Raw genomic sequence first — 8,226 nt, 5'->3', positions numbered from 1 at the left:
AGTGCACAGATCTTTCAAAAATTTTGCATATGAAGGTGTTTGTTTGATTGCATCCAATAGCGGGATGTTGATTCTCACTTGCTTGAACACTTCATATATCTCCGCATTTTGTTGTTCCTTCTTTGCACTGGTCAATCTTTGAGGAAAATGAGGTTTGGGCTTAAATTGAGTTCCCTCTACAACATTTTTGCCTTTATCCTCCTTTTTGCTTGGTACTTGTTCTTCCTCTAAGGTTGTTTTGATAACCGAATCACTATAATCGGCTATCTCTTCTTCTTGCACAGTAGGGTATGACATCCTAGGGTCTTCAGGTTTCTTAACTGTTTTTCCACTCCTTAGGACAATTACTACTTGCACTTTCTCATGACTTTTATTTTCACTAGATGAGGCTTCTACCTGATAGGTTTGACTTATAGGATTCGGATTGAGTTGGGAAGGAAATCATCTAGGTTCTCTTATACTCAATGTTTGGGTCAACTTGGTCAATTGGCTTCTAATGTCTTCCATGGCTCTATTGGTTTGTTCTTGGAATTTGGCCACTTGTGCATTTGTTCCCATTTGGCCTTACATGAAATGTTTGAGGGTGTCTTCTAAGGATCTCCTATGAGGAGGTTGGTATGTGTTGGTTGTAGACCCTTGATTAGCCTGAAATTGTGGAGGTTGTGAAGGGAATGGCAGCTGGGCTGCAGAATCATTTCTCCATGAGAAGTTAGGATGATGGCAAAGGTTGGGATGATAAGAATTGAAGTTCGTATAGTGACCCCCGGAATGAAAATTCCCTCCTTGATTCTGGTTTGAATATTGCCTTCCTTCATTGTTGTGTGAGTGTGTGTTTCCAGTTTGACCATACAATACCTCCTTAAAAGCAGGTAATGTAGGACAACCCTCTGTCTTGTGGTTTGAAGTCTCACACACAGCACACCTAACTTTAATTTCATTAACAATTTGGGCTTTCTTTATCTCTAAAGTTTCAATCTTCTGAGTTAATGCAGCTAACCTGGCATTCAAATCATCACTCTCATTCAGCTGATGTTTACCCTTGTGCTGTGGATAGTCTCTTGAATCATTGGTTGATAGTGGCTAAACTTCTCAATTTCTATTATTTTCTGCTAAAGTGTTAAAGAAATGAAATGCCTCATCAGGCGATTTGTCGAAGAATTCCCCATTGCACATGGTTGACACTATCATCTTAAGATTGGGAGATAAAGCATCATGGAAGAAACTAACCACTCTCCACTGCTCGAAAGCGTGATGTGGACAGGAATTGAGAAGGTCCTTGAATCGTTCCCATGCTTGAGCAAAGTTTTCATTAGGTTTGCAGGAAAAATTCATCATTTGCCTTTGGAGATTTGCGGTTCTATTTGCTGGAAAGTATTTTTTCAAGAACGTGGTTTGCATTTCTCTCCACATTCCAATAGATCGAGGCGTAAGCGTGTTTAACCACATCTTTGCCTTATCTTTTAATGAGAATGGAAAGAGCTTTAATCTAATCACATCCTCATTGACAGTTTGTTCCATACAAGTTCCACAAACTTCCTCAAACTCCTTCATGTGAGTGTAAGGATTTTCAGAGTCCATCCCATGAAAAGTGGGCAACAGTTGGATAGTGTCAGGTTTAAGATTGAATCTATGATGATTAACCGAAAGCACTATGCAAGATGGTATAGTTTGCCTAGGAGGGTGGAGATATTCCCTGAGAGGCCTACATGTATCAGGTTCAAAAGAATCTTGATCACCATGATCACTCCCAAGTACAGGTGGCATTTTCTCGTTGTGTTGAGACATGAGTGATTGTTTCTGTGATAATTTAGTGGTAGATAAAGAGTCAATAGGACTATATAACAAATTTTGATATTCTACAATTCTACTTGACCTAAGTATCATACACCATGTACAAACAAAAATAAAGTAAAAAGAAACAGAGTTATCGAATTTATCAGGAGATGCTTATTCTTATTTTTTTTCTTTTTGTTTTTGCCTCAATCTCCCCGACAACGGCGCCAAAATTTGGTTGCACTCTCACCCTGCAATTAAAACACAATAAAAAAAATACAATAAAACTTTTATATTTTTTCTTTATTTTGGTGAGGTTTATACTCATCAGTGTACGAGTGCAGTTGTAGTCCAAATTTAAATTTGTATTTTCTGGATGAGTCCAGGTCGTTCACTAAGAGATTTATTTATGGCAAAAGAAAAGAATGTCACACACACACACACACACGCATTTGGACAAATTGGCAACAAGATTTTTTTATGGATTTTTAGATAACAGATACTAGGAAATAAAGCAAGACAGAAGTTGAAATAAACGCTGAATGTAAGAATATGAAATTGGATAACACTTGAGTTAAAACAATTTCAGCACCAACCCGTTAATCCCCAATTTTTAGCAGAAAAGATTAGCAACATTAATTTAATTTCAAATATGAGGGTTTGTTATTAAATGCAATTAAAGATGATGACAGTTCTAGTTTAAGGAATCCCCATACATGATATGTGGGATTCTAATTTATGCAACTACCATAAATTCAATTGCAATTAATACACAAAACAACTAAATTAATTATCCAGATTTGGGTATGATAGCGTTTCCAGTTTTAGTAACTCTCATGCGTGGCATGAAAGCTCTAAGTTAAGCTTATGCTCCAATCCAAATCTAGTGATTTCTCAATAATTAATATACACTCATACTAAAATTTAAATTAATGCCACTCATTTAAAGCGCAGCTTTCTTTGGGAATTATTGGTGTTGGACACTGTCCTTGCCTTAACCCAAAATTGGATTTAGCTACTCATTTCCATTTGAAAATTAATTTACAGGAATTTAAATAGCATAATTTAAATGATAGGAATTAAAATAGCAAAAATTAACTAGCTATTTAGGTGGTGGATAATAAAAAGACGTGAATTAAAATTGTAAAAATTTAAAGGCATAAAATAATCGGCCATTTAGGCGATAGATAATAAAGTAACAATAAATGACATAAGAATTCAAGAGAAGAAATAAAGAAAGTAAGATCACATGAGAAAACAATAGAGAAAAGAAGAGAGAACGAGAGCAATTCTCAAAGAGAAAATCTAATAAAATAACTAAGTTTTGATTCAAGAATAATAATCACCCTTACAAGTGCAACTAAGTGAGCTATTTATAGCCCACAAGATGCAATACAAACCACACAATTTCAATTATTTAACTAGACATAATTATATTTAATGGGCACTCATATATCTAAAGTTAAATGGATTTTAGCTAAAAGACACACCTAAAGAAAGCACTCATAAAATAAATATTTAAAAATAAAAATAAAAATAAATAGATTTTTACAAGTTGTGTTTTGGGTCTTCTTTAAGTTGGATTTGGGCCTTCCTTGGAATTAAAATGCTTGGGCCTCCTTTAAAATTAAAATGCTTTGGCCTTCTTTGGTTGGACTCGATTGAATAGTTAACCTAATTGCATTAGATTTTGAGTAGTAACGTTGGCCATCCGATTGACTCTTTAATATCTTCAATTACTCAGTAAATGTCAATTTCTTCATATCATCCTGATAATAGTACATAATGTGCATAATTATTCAAATTAAACATTAATATAAGATTAAAAAATAGGTATATAATTCATTAAGATTTAAAAAAATTAACTCCTCATCACTAAGCCTAGGTGAGTTTTAGAATTTTTAATATTCTTAGAAAAATAATTATTTAGGACTCATCATGACTTCCATGTGTTCCCATCCAAATGGTGTCATGTGTCCTATATAATCATTTCTATCCATGTGTTCTTATCAAATGGTGCCATGTGTCCCATATAATCATTTCTATCCATGTGTTCTTATCAAATGGTGTTATGTGTCATGTATAATCATGAGGCCTCATTATTTCTTTCCATGTGTGGCTAATAGTTTAAGGCCAAGTGTCCCAACTTGGAGGCTAAGAAATTTCGGTGGCTACGCAAAAGACTTGGACGTGAACTTCAAAATGATTCAAAGTTAAATTTGAAATCTATTTTAAATCCAAAGGTATATTTAATAAGATTTGTGCCACGTCGTCGTTGATGTTATCATCAAACACCCAATAGGATGTTTCCACCTCAGAAGGATACTTGGATGGTGTTGATTGGCCAATCCTTGATATTTTTGGCTAGTTTATCAATATTACACTTTGGACTGAACTTTTTGGGTAATTGCGCTTAAATCCTTGCAAGTTAGTCCCCGACCATCTTTTAATTGCACTTTTTCCCTGGAGAAATGATTTATTACGTTAATACCCCAGGGTTTTAGTAAATTACACTTGTGCCCGAGTTTTTCCAAAAATTTCACTTTTGCTTGGACTTGGTAATTACGATTTTGCCACTAGTTCAAAACTAAATTTTTGTCTTAGGACTTTTGTAACCCCTTGAAAATGTATCATTTCATCATATATCTGAACTTAAAGATCCCTGGTATATATCACAATTTAAAGTTCTTGGATATTACATATTTGAACTGAGAAAGAAAAGAAACAAAAATCTCAGGTGTTACATCTTCCCCCTCTTAAAATAAATTTCGTCCTCGAAATTACCTTTAGTTGGGGTCATCAAACAGTTGGGGGTATTTCGACCGCATCTCGTCTTCATGCTCCCAAGTTGCTTCTTCGACTGAATGATGTTGCCATAATACCTTGACCAATGGTATTTCTTTATTGCGAAGCTTCCATACTTCTTGAGCTAGAATGCGTATTGGTGCCTCTTCAAATTTTATATCATGTTGGATATCCAATGGTTCATGTTTGATTACCTGAGCTGGGTCAGGGACATATTTTCTAAGCATTGATATGTGGAAAACATCATGTACTACTGAAAGTTCTAGTGGTAAGGCCAGCTAGTAAGCAACATTCCCAACCCGCTTTAAGATCTCAAATGGGCCTATATACCGAGGTCTGAGCTTTCCTTTCTTCCCAAACGTTAGGACTCCCTTTATGGGCATAATCTTTAAAAATACCTTATCACCTATGGTAAACTCCAAATCCTTTCTTCTTTTATCCGCATAGCTTTTATGTCTATCTTGAGCATTTTTCATACTAATCTTGATTCTTTCGATGGCCTGAATTGTTTGTTCCACAATCTTTGGAACCAGAATCTTTCGCTCACCAATTTCATTCAAATGAATAGGTGATCTACACTTCCTTCCATATAATGCCTCCTAGGGTGCCATGCCAATAAATGCATGATAACTATTTTTGTACTCAAATTCAATTAATGGTAAATGTTTCTCCCAATATCCACCAAACTCTAGAGTACAAATACGAAGCATATCCTCTAAATTTTTTATTGTCCTTTCAGATTGTCCATCTGTCTGAGGATGAAAATCTATACTAAAAGTCAATTTCGTTCCCATGGCTCTATATAAGCTCTTCCAAAAGTTTGATGTGAATCTTAGGTCCCTATCCGATACAATGGAAACTGGAACACCGTGCAGTCTTACTATTTCCTTAATATATAGTCATGCAAACTGGTCCATTGTAAATGTCATCCGAACAGGTAAGAAGTGGGCTGATTTGGTAAGTCTGTCCACGATCACCCAAATAGCCTTATGCCCTGTTATTGATTTTGGAAATCCTACAACAAAGTCCATTGTCACATGTTCCCATTTCCACTCTGGAACCTCCAACGATTGCAGTAACCCTATTGGTCGTTGGTGTTCAGTTTTCACTTGCTGACATATCAAACATTTTCCCATAAATTTAGCTATGTCTTGCTTCATATTTCTCCACCAAAATACTACCTTTAGGTCACGATACATCTTTATACTTCTAAGATGTACTGAATAAGGAGTAGAGTGGGCCTCTTCCAGAATTTCTTGCCTTAGTTCCTCAAAGTTTAGCACACACAGTCGCCCTTGGAAGTAGAGCGTGTCATCACTAGCTATTGTGAAGTCCTTTTGCTTCTCAGTGTTAATCTCAGCCTTGATGTACTCAAAGAATTGGTCTCCCTTTTGATGGTTCTTAATCCGATCACATAGAGTCGGTCGGATAGAGAGTGCTGCCACTCGAGCATTAGAATTAGATGGCGTAACAACAATCTCGAGGCTTAACCTCTCGAACTCCTTCCATAAAGGCTCTTGTGATGTCAAAGCTATTACTTGGCCCATTTTCTTTCTACTCAAGGCATCAGCCACTACGTTTTCTTTGTCGAGGTGGTAGTGGATTTCCCAATCATAATCCTTTACCAATTCCAGCCATCTCCTTTGCCTCATATTCAACTCTTTTTGTGCAAAGATGTACTTGAGACTCTTATGATCGGTAATATATATATATGGTTATAGCCAAGATGTGTTTTTAGCCAATGGTGGAGATTAAATCTCCTCAAAATCAATGGTTGAGATTGAGATTCTCAAGAGCACATGGATTGTGATTTATTTGTATGGCTAGGATTTCCTCTCCAAAAGAGAAAAGAATGGAGGGTTGAGATGAAGTTTTGCATTTAAAAATATCAAGACTAGGAAATTAATCCAAAAGGAAAGGAAATGAAAAGGAAGGAAGAAGGACGAAGTCTTCCATTGTTGAGAGAAAAAGAAAGAAAAAGAGAGAGATGGGAAGAAGTCTCTCATGGAGGAAAGGATGAAAAAGAAGAAGATGAAGGGATCAAGGTAAGTCCCATTTTTCTTCTCTTTATTTTTGGTATGTTTTATGTACAAAGTAAGTTACTTGTTTGAAATGCTATCTTAGATGGGAGAAGATGATGATGGAAGCTCTCTTGAGATGAAGATTTGAAGATTTAAAGAATGAGGTAAGGGATGTCCCCATGGGATGGTGGCTTGCAAGTTGTAAGTATGTGCTTAAACCTTTAAATGTGTGCATTGGCATGTTTTCTTTGTGTTCAAGGACCTATGGCTATGAGGTTGTGTGGGGTAGGGTAGTTTAAAGCCTCAAACCTAGGTGGTTGTAAGGATATGGAAGCCCTAACCATGTTGCATACATGAATTTGGCATCACATGATATGTTTTTGTTCATACTTATTGTCATTACACCCTTCTAAGCTTTGTAGCTCATGAGATTTTTACCCTCAACTTGTAGGTTGTTCATGTGCCAAGAAAAAAAGGGAGTGTTGCAAGCTTGAAGTTGGGAAGCTCATGGTGGGTTTGTAAATTTATGGCTTATAGAAGCCTTAGCATGTGTTTTATTTAATTTGTGGGTTTATGGCTTAGGGAAGCCTATTTGTTGTATGTGCTACATGTGATGTAATTTAATGGTTGGTAATGGCTTGTGAAGGCCTAAGACCATAGATGTAATTTTATTTTGGAATAAAACATGGGTGTTGGAGAAAAATATTTTTGTTGGAAAAGTGGATATTTTGGTGTATATGTGAGGTGTGAGAAATCTGGAAAAATTTGGGAAAAAGGGGCCAAGAAAAATGTTTGAGACATAGGCATGTCGTGAGCGCCAGGCGTGTAGGCACGCTCTAGGGAGCATGGGCGCGTGCTGGGGGTGCGGCCGTGCGTTGGCGCACAGGCGAGGGCATGCAGCAACACATGGGAGAGCGAGTGGCCAGCGCGCCATGGGGCCCTAGGCGCGCCAGCAACCCCCGCCGGTAATTTTTTTTTTTTTTTTTTTGAAAATTTAGGGATTTTTGGGGCATTTCTTAATTGATTTTGGGCCCTAGAGGAATTTTTAAAATAAAGAGATTTTTCAGGCATTTTTTTGAGATAAATGTCGAATTTTTGAAAAATGAAAATTTTGAGTTTTCCCTCGAAAATTGGTAAAAATTAATGGGTTGATGAAAATGGTGATTTTTATGGAGGCCGGTGGAATTCTTGAAAAGAAGAAGAATTAAAATAAATAAAAATGGTGATTGGGGCAATCTTAATGAAAATTAAATAGCCAGGTGTAGTATGGTTAAAGCCCAAATCTGCTAATGGATCCTGGGGATACGGGAAGGGAATGACGAAACTTAATTCTCACCTAAGGCGTTTCGTGTTGAAACATAGTCTACCCTTTACGAATGGCTAGGCATGTGAGCAATTCAGTTAATTGTTCACGAGTGGCACCCGTAAGTGGGAATAGGGCATCACATGCCATCTCTCTATCTCTATCGCTCTCTCTTTCTCCTTCTTCTATGGGATGGGACGATATTAAGGGATTTTACAGTTTGACTTGAAGCATCCAACGAGCGGAGCAGGGCGTGGCATGGGGAATCATTTCTCAACGGCCATTCTATCGGTCAAATATGGAAAATGTTACTTTCCTATTGAA

At 36.7% G+C, this 8,226-nt stretch overlaps 1 pseudogene; it reads left to right on the top strand.

The window, feature by feature from the left end:
- Window positions 1-1,243: 1,243 nt before the first annotated feature.
- On the top strand, window positions 1,244-1,343 carry LOC127805396 (small nucleolar RNA R71; annotated as a pseudogene).
- Window positions 1,344-8,226: the final 6,883 nt, after the last annotated feature.

The sequence above is a fragment of the Diospyros lotus genome, chromosome 6, assembly GCF_014633365.1.
Source record: "Diospyros lotus cultivar Yz01 chromosome 6, ASM1463336v1, whole genome shotgun sequence".
NCBI classification, from domain to species: domain Eukaryota; kingdom Viridiplantae; phylum Streptophyta; class Magnoliopsida; order Ericales; family Ebenaceae; genus Diospyros; species Diospyros lotus.
This window is presented reverse-complemented; position numbering and strand designations above follow the sequence as displayed.